We start from the raw sequence: 7,437 nt of genomic DNA on the forward strand, positions 1-7,437 counted from the left end.
CTCTTATGAATTTTCTTTGGATGTGTATTATTTCATTGTTTATAAATTAAAAAGTAATTGTGAAATCTACAGTAAAATTTTAACCCACGACAAGTAATCCTGGTGGCGTATCACAAAAAGAGACGTGTTTGCTGACAGAGAAATATATATGAATATAGCCATTAGTCGTGAGAACACAATACATTATTACTGTTACTATCATTTTTTGCATTTTTTCCCCTGCAGTTTTTTAAACTTAAGAGATGTTTTGTAATTCTGGTGTCATCCCTTGCTGCTTGTATGATTAATTGTCTATTATTCATCACAAAATGAGTGTTATGGTATACAATATTTACTATATTCCTAACCATAAACTGCAGTCTCGCTATCTTGCATTATGGTATGTCGGAGGAATTACCATTTCTTTCAAATTCACCTGTACTTTGTTTGCTAATGTGTTTATGCAAGGAGCGTACCTCTGAGGTGGAGAGAAGGGAAAGTAAATACTGAGGGCGTGGAGTCAGTTTTCAGCCAAGAATGTAAGCGTTTTACTGGGACCGACGGCGTGGAGTCAGGTTTTCAGTCAAGAATGTAAGCGTTTTACTGGGATTTTTCGTTTCGTTAATTCTTTGATCCAATACTTTTTTCTGTTGTGAATAATATATGAAAGATTAGCTTTTTTTTATTTTTACGTGGCTTAATTTATTGTTCAGCTCAGATTTCAATAAATTTACTTCTGAACAACATGTCTTTGTGTTTCCTATCCTTAATTACCACGTAAACAAAATATGTTTGTTGCGTAGTGCCGTTAAAAACAACATGAACAAGTACCGTAGATATATAACAATACTCAAATAGGAACATTGTTTCTTGCGATTGTGACCCAATATTCTCTATTCTTATAACTGTTCACGGTCAAGAGTTCAGTATATTTATAAGTACATATATTTGAAATTAAAGAGTATCAGGGAGTCAATCCAGCCAGTATCACGCCTGGTATGCTCTCACATAATAGAACTGGAGTAGCAGCGAGAATCCTGGAAAGCTGCAGCGGAAATGTTATTAAATATACATGATAAATCAAAGTTGTTGTTACAGTACTTCAAAGCCAACATAGCTACAAACAACTATAGCTAAATGATAGAAGCTGTACCAAAAATATGTAAGATCGTATCAAGCATAGACTTTCAACGGGAAAATGTATCATTTGTAAGAAACATCATTTGTATGAAACAAATTCCGACTGGGGGGGGGGGGGGTTCCCGAAGGGGGACCGATGCTCCGACGAGGGGTCAGATTTCCCCCAACGAAAGCAAAGTTGGCGTGGTCGAGCTTCGATTAAAAGGTTCCGAGTGGTCCTGAGGGCGAATTCCCCGAATATGTTGACAATTTTGGGGTTTCAGATGCTTATTTAATCGGTTTTAGAGTCTACTAATATCTAGAAAATACATATAACCCTTTTATTCTCCAAGACGAATCGTGCTGTCTATTTTGCCTGTCTCTTATACACAGGGCAGCTCTCCATGACGGGGACCCTTGCCCTCCCCACCTTCGGGTCCTATGCTGGCGCCACCACTGATATTTTCGTATTTAGAGAAGATTTAAATATGTGACACACTCTGAACTAAAGTAAGAATTCATTAGAAATTTAATTTCAGAATTGATCTCTTTAGATCAGTTAAAATCGGCGAAGATTTCCTATGATTATATTTGCTTTCGGGTAACCTCATTCGTCCATCAAGACCTTCATGAAACAACTTCTGTTCCTTGTATATTATATTATTATTACCATTTTAGTATCATTATTATTATTATTATTATTATTACTATTGTTATAAGCTTTTTGTGAGAATTAGTGTTTCTTCAAAAGGTATGTATTTACAATATAACACTGAAACTAGACAATTTTCAGTCTAATAAAATAAAAAGAAAATAAAAAAGCACAGGATTTTTTCTTTGATTGGTCCACATATCCGCACCTAGCTTCGTATCGTCACCAACATTCGATCATTTCTTTATTGAACCATTACAAACTATTTTAGAACGTTTCATTTAGACCCATTAATTAGGTTTTTAAGATATTTAGGTCTGGGACGTTAGACATTTAACTTACCCTCAAATTTACACCTTAAACTGGATCGTCATCAGCACACAGTAATTTCATCTTGTAACTTGGCTACACTTTCCCAGGAGTTTCATTCAGATCAGTTGACCCGTTTTTTAAATATCTGGTGTAGAGTGTGAGCCCTTAAATCCCCTCACTTTGTCATCATAACCACACCCCAACAGTGCTCAAAAAGGAACATTGCTTCGTATGGTATAACACCATATTTTTTTTTCAATGTTGAGCACTGTTTATAATAATATTATGGCGAGAGAGTGTTATTTCTGGATTCTGGCTTTTATTATATATATATATATATTTTAGCTTTTGTTTATCAAGAATCCAGCAACCGTAGATCACAGCGTTGTTGTACATTTTATTGTAATTAAGTTATCTAAATAAATGTATCGGTAATCTAGGAATTTTACAATAGTCATTCGTGACTTAAAGATATTGAAAATATGTATGAGGCGCTCAATGAAATTAGCTTCGTTTGGCTATTAATTTTAGAGTTGATCTATAGGATCAGAAATAGGATTTACGATTATGAAATGCACGAATTCCATATCCTTGTAACTGTATACGGTCAAAAGTACAGCATATTTACAAGTACATACTGCTACAATTCAGGAGTATAAAGTGCTAAGTGAGAGAAACCTGGAAATTTGCGGCGGAAATGTTGTTAAATATAGATGATAAGTTCAATTTTTTAAGCTTACATACCGTAGCTAAAATCATGACAACTAGCTAAATAATAGAAACTGTGCTAACAAAATATGATAAGATCGTATCAACGAAAATGTTTATCATTTGTATGAAACATCATTTGTATGAAACATTGCTTTGGGCGGTAAACTATACGAGTACTCGCTGACATGGCAGGTTTCATACCGCAAGATAAAGGCCTATTTTCGTATTTATAGAACATTCTAAATACACAATATGGGGCACACTCTGAACTAAAATAAGCATTGATTAGAATTTAATTTCAAAATTGATCTCGTAAGATCAATTAATGTCAGCGATGATTTCCTATGATTATATTTGCTTTCGGCTAACCTCATTCAGTAATTAAATATTCGTCCATTAAATCCTCTCTGAAACAAAACATCTTAATGAGACATTTGTTCCTTGTATATTATTACCATTTTAGTATCATCATCGTTATTATTATTTTTATTACTATTATTATAAGATTTGTGAGAATTATTATATCTTCAAAAGTATGGACTTACAACATAGTACCGAACCTAGATTATTTTCAGTCTGATGACAAAATTCTCAAACTAGTACGATTTGAACCCATGACAGTGGTATTAGAAGGTGAGCACATTATTGCTCCATTTTATTTACTTGTGTAGCAGAGTGTGGCTAGATCGTTTGATTCAGCTCTCTGTCTCTGATCTTACTGACATTGTTTTCTTCTTTTATCAATAATAAATCACTGTACCAAAACCCTTTATCCGTGCCTATTCTATTAGGCAATTCTCTATTGACTTAGTCCAAAATGTAGAAGTTGACTTACTTATATATAGACGATGAACCGTGCAGTGTGTGCGTGTATTTATAAGCACGACACCTTTCTGTCTAGTAAGATGACAAAATCGGGTATTTACGTTGTGCTAATTGTGAGCTGTCAGTATGAGTAAAACCGAGATTCATTTCACGTAAATTGAAATAATGTAGATTGTGCATTTAAGGTAAGCTTTTAATTTTGTTGTTTGCTTCATAAATAATTCACCAGTAATAAAATGTAATTGCAGAATCATGCTTTTGAAAACTTGCATTAGACATGTTGAAAGATTTCTAGGCCTATTTCTAATCAAAAGTAATGTAATATACTTTTGTTGTCTCGATGTATAAGTCGCCATAATGTTTCTAAGTAATCGAACAATTTATCTTGTCAAGGAGGATTTGCTGACATACATATCAGTGACAGTTTGTATTATTATACGTCGGACTACTCAATATTTACTACTAGATATGTTCTTCATATTGTATATAGTATAGTAGGCCTAAGTGATTAAAACAAAATATTTAAAAAAATTAGTGTCTATTTTGCATTGTCTGGTGATTGTACTGGCTTTGCTTTTTATTTTCCCCTCCCCCCTCCAAAAAAGGTCTTATTCGTTTCAAACCTGACAGAAAATGTGTCTAATTTTACTATTTAGGAAGGCGTTACAGTATAGTGTATTTTCTTGTGTGATTATTTTGGTCACATCTAACACAAGAAGTCGTTTAGTCAATATATGCAGGGACTATAGGATAACTCGACTAAAATTTTAGATTGTCCTTTCATCACTCACTCAAATCATAACCAGTGGTGTATCTTGGGTGTTCGGGGCACTCTCCCTCCGCTATATTGAAAAATGTCCATAGGCCAAAGCACAAAAAAAAAAAAAAAAAAAAAAAAAAATCAAATCAAATCAAATCAAACTGAAATAGTTAAAAAATCAACTCATATCATCTTATTTTTCGACCTGCCTCCCCCTTACTTAATCATCGAACCCCTACCCCACCTTCCCTTACCAATCACTCCACCTTCTCCCAACTCCTCCCCCTCCTCATCAGCTTCCCCATTTCAAAACTCTTAGATACGCTACTGAGCATAGCGAATCGTTATGCTTTTAGAACTCTTTATTTGCCAGAATGACGCAAGTTCGTGGAATATAAGCCTATATCTGTTCTATATTTGTTAATAGTTGGAAGCCGTTCGTAGAAGGGATGATTTCAGATATTCAGTTGCATATATTCAATAAACATCATGCCGTCTTTTCTAAAGTGATGGACAATCAACGTACCGTACTGGTCTTTTCCACTTAGCCACACCCCTTGGATATTGTTGCTTACATCCCACATAACGACAGACAAGAAAGCAAACACATTTGTTTGCGTGGGAAAACCCGTGTGCGTTAGACACGCGCTTATTTAGAGCAGTTGTTCAGATTTGTCAGTTGTTAAGTTTGATTGACATTCCGGAACGTTCCATTCTTCCTATTCGAAGTCACAGTACAGTAAATAAAAGATCAACCGCTAAAATACAGACAAATAAAAGCAAATGTTATTCACCCGCTAACCACTACGGAGCCGAACTCGCTTATACTTTTGTGAAGATTCACGCTCTATCAAACTTTAGAATAGGCAAATTATAGCCTGTTATGTACTTTGAACGAAAACACTGAGTTTAGTTGTTTAAGATAGAATAACGTAAAAATAATATAGGCCAATAATTAAGATGAAGATGAAGATGAGAATGACAATAGCAACATGAAAATATATAATTAAAATTATGATGATAATGAGGATAATAATGAGAATAATGAGGATTGGAATAGAGATGAGGATGATGATAAACTAATAATAATAATAATGATTCTGACAATGATAAGGATTAGCATGATATTGATTGAAAATAAGAATAACAATAATGATGATGTATAGGTGTGGAAATGACGTGGAAATGTACTGAATACTCAGTACGTTTGAAAACAATTGCGAAAAAAATCACCTATACATGATTCTCCTGATGCAAATCCAGTTATTATATATTCCATCACGACAATAACAATTACTATCAACACTGCAGCACTGCTTGCTTAGACTCGAATTCAACTCTAGCCGTAAGGCGCAAGCGCGGTGGTCTAGAGGTATGATGCCAGGCTAATGACCTGGAGATCGTGGGTTCGAGTCCCACCCGAGAACAATTTGCAATTGTTTTTTAACGTACTGAGTATTCAGTACATTTCCACGTCAGGTAGGGCAAAATTAAACCTATACATGATCCTCCTGATGCAAATCCAGTTATTGTCTATTCCATCACGACAATAACATTTACTAGGTCTACCATTAATAATGGTAGACCTATAATAATATGTATAATTTATATTAATATTAATATTATTATTATTATTATTGTTATTGTTATTGTTATTGTTATTGTTATTGTTATTATTATTATTAATATTAATGCTAATGATAATAATGATATATGTTAATATATAATATTAATATTTATTATATTAACATTAATCTAATAATGTTAATATTAATATATTAACATTATTATAATTATTGTTAATAAAAATAATATTATTATAAAATTATAATTATTATTATAAATATAAATAATACATAATAAATATAGGTCAAGATCTACATGAAGTCGGTGTAATGAATAGACAGGTGGAATGACTGTGCACATAATCGAAATAAAGATAAATTGTGATAACACGAGGTTATACTTCAATAAATACGAGCACTTGATGAACAAATCGAATTCTGATAATAAGCATCGGAAATGAAGGAAATTTGACCACACTGAGCTTAGAAATTCAAAGCAAAGTCAGGAGTTGTTTACCAAGCTTTTTTGACTAGCATCTGTTTTAACAGAATAGTTTATCATAAACCTCTATTTATTGTTTATTATTGTATATATACTGTCTCTTATACACATCTAGATGTGTATAAGAGACAGGTATTGAGTTCTATGATCTGTAATTAGCCTGCTGTCGTATAAACGCCCTCTCGAATAGCTTATTATATGATGTGTATATATACAGTAATAAAAATAAACTGATGGGTCATGTGATATTGTGATGAATTTGTATAATTTTTTTCTTGCATGTGATGATACAGCAATTAATAATTTTTGTTATGTTTGCGTCATTTCCAGTATAACGACAGTTCCAATAATATTATTAATTTGAAGAGTATTTCGTCACCACAGTTCTGTCCCTCTGAAATTATGACAGCACCATATATAAACAATTCATTAATTCATTCATTCCTTATATAGGTATTGCGAGTATACTAAACCAGACCGAATATCAAGAAGTAAAAGGTTCAACAGTTGGTTTGATTAGACATTTCATTACTATTTAGTTTCGTGCTACACATACATGGTGCAACACTCTTCAGATAAAATGGCCTAATAAATAAGATTATTCACAAGTCAGACTAATTAAGTGTAAAACTGAACATGTGCAATATAGAAGCGGTAGTACAAAGGCAGTGAGCGATGATGGAGTAATTAACGCTAAATTAACGAAAGATAAACTTTATACTATGAATTGCGCTATAGAATAGTAGGGTGCATCCTTCCACACTGACGACTCTTCCTCTTGAAAACAGGCTTTATTTCTATTACAACTTTTAAAAGAATTAGATCCCTCACTGTATGTTAATCGTTAAAGAAAGTATTAATTATGGGACTATTTAGAAGGTTGGATTTGTCCGTCCTCAACTGTTTCTTTATGGATTATTTATGTAAAACCAATTAGGACTCCCTATACACATTTGCATCTATGTATTTAAAGGTACCGAACAAGATGGAGGGACGGTGTTCCACATCTAAA

The 7,437-nt window shown here is 33.1% G+C and overlaps 1 non-coding gene across 1 annotated transcript; it reads left to right on the plus strand.

Annotated features, from left to right (window-relative positions):
- The first annotated feature begins 5,714 nt into the window (after nt 1–5,714).
- Nucleotides 5,715–5,786, plus strand: Trnai-aau. Its single transcript has one exon. It is a non-coding gene; the product is annotated as a tRNA-Ile (tRNA).
- Nucleotides 5,787–7,437: the final 1,651 nt, after the last annotated feature.

Source organism: Anneissia japonica, unplaced genomic scaffold, assembly GCF_011630105.1.
Source record: "Anneissia japonica isolate Jap-2015-1 unplaced genomic scaffold, ASM1163010v1 scaffold6792_len961167_cov158, whole genome shotgun sequence".
Taxonomy (NCBI): Eukaryota; Metazoa; Echinodermata; class Crinoidea; order Comatulida; family Comatulidae; genus Anneissia; species Anneissia japonica.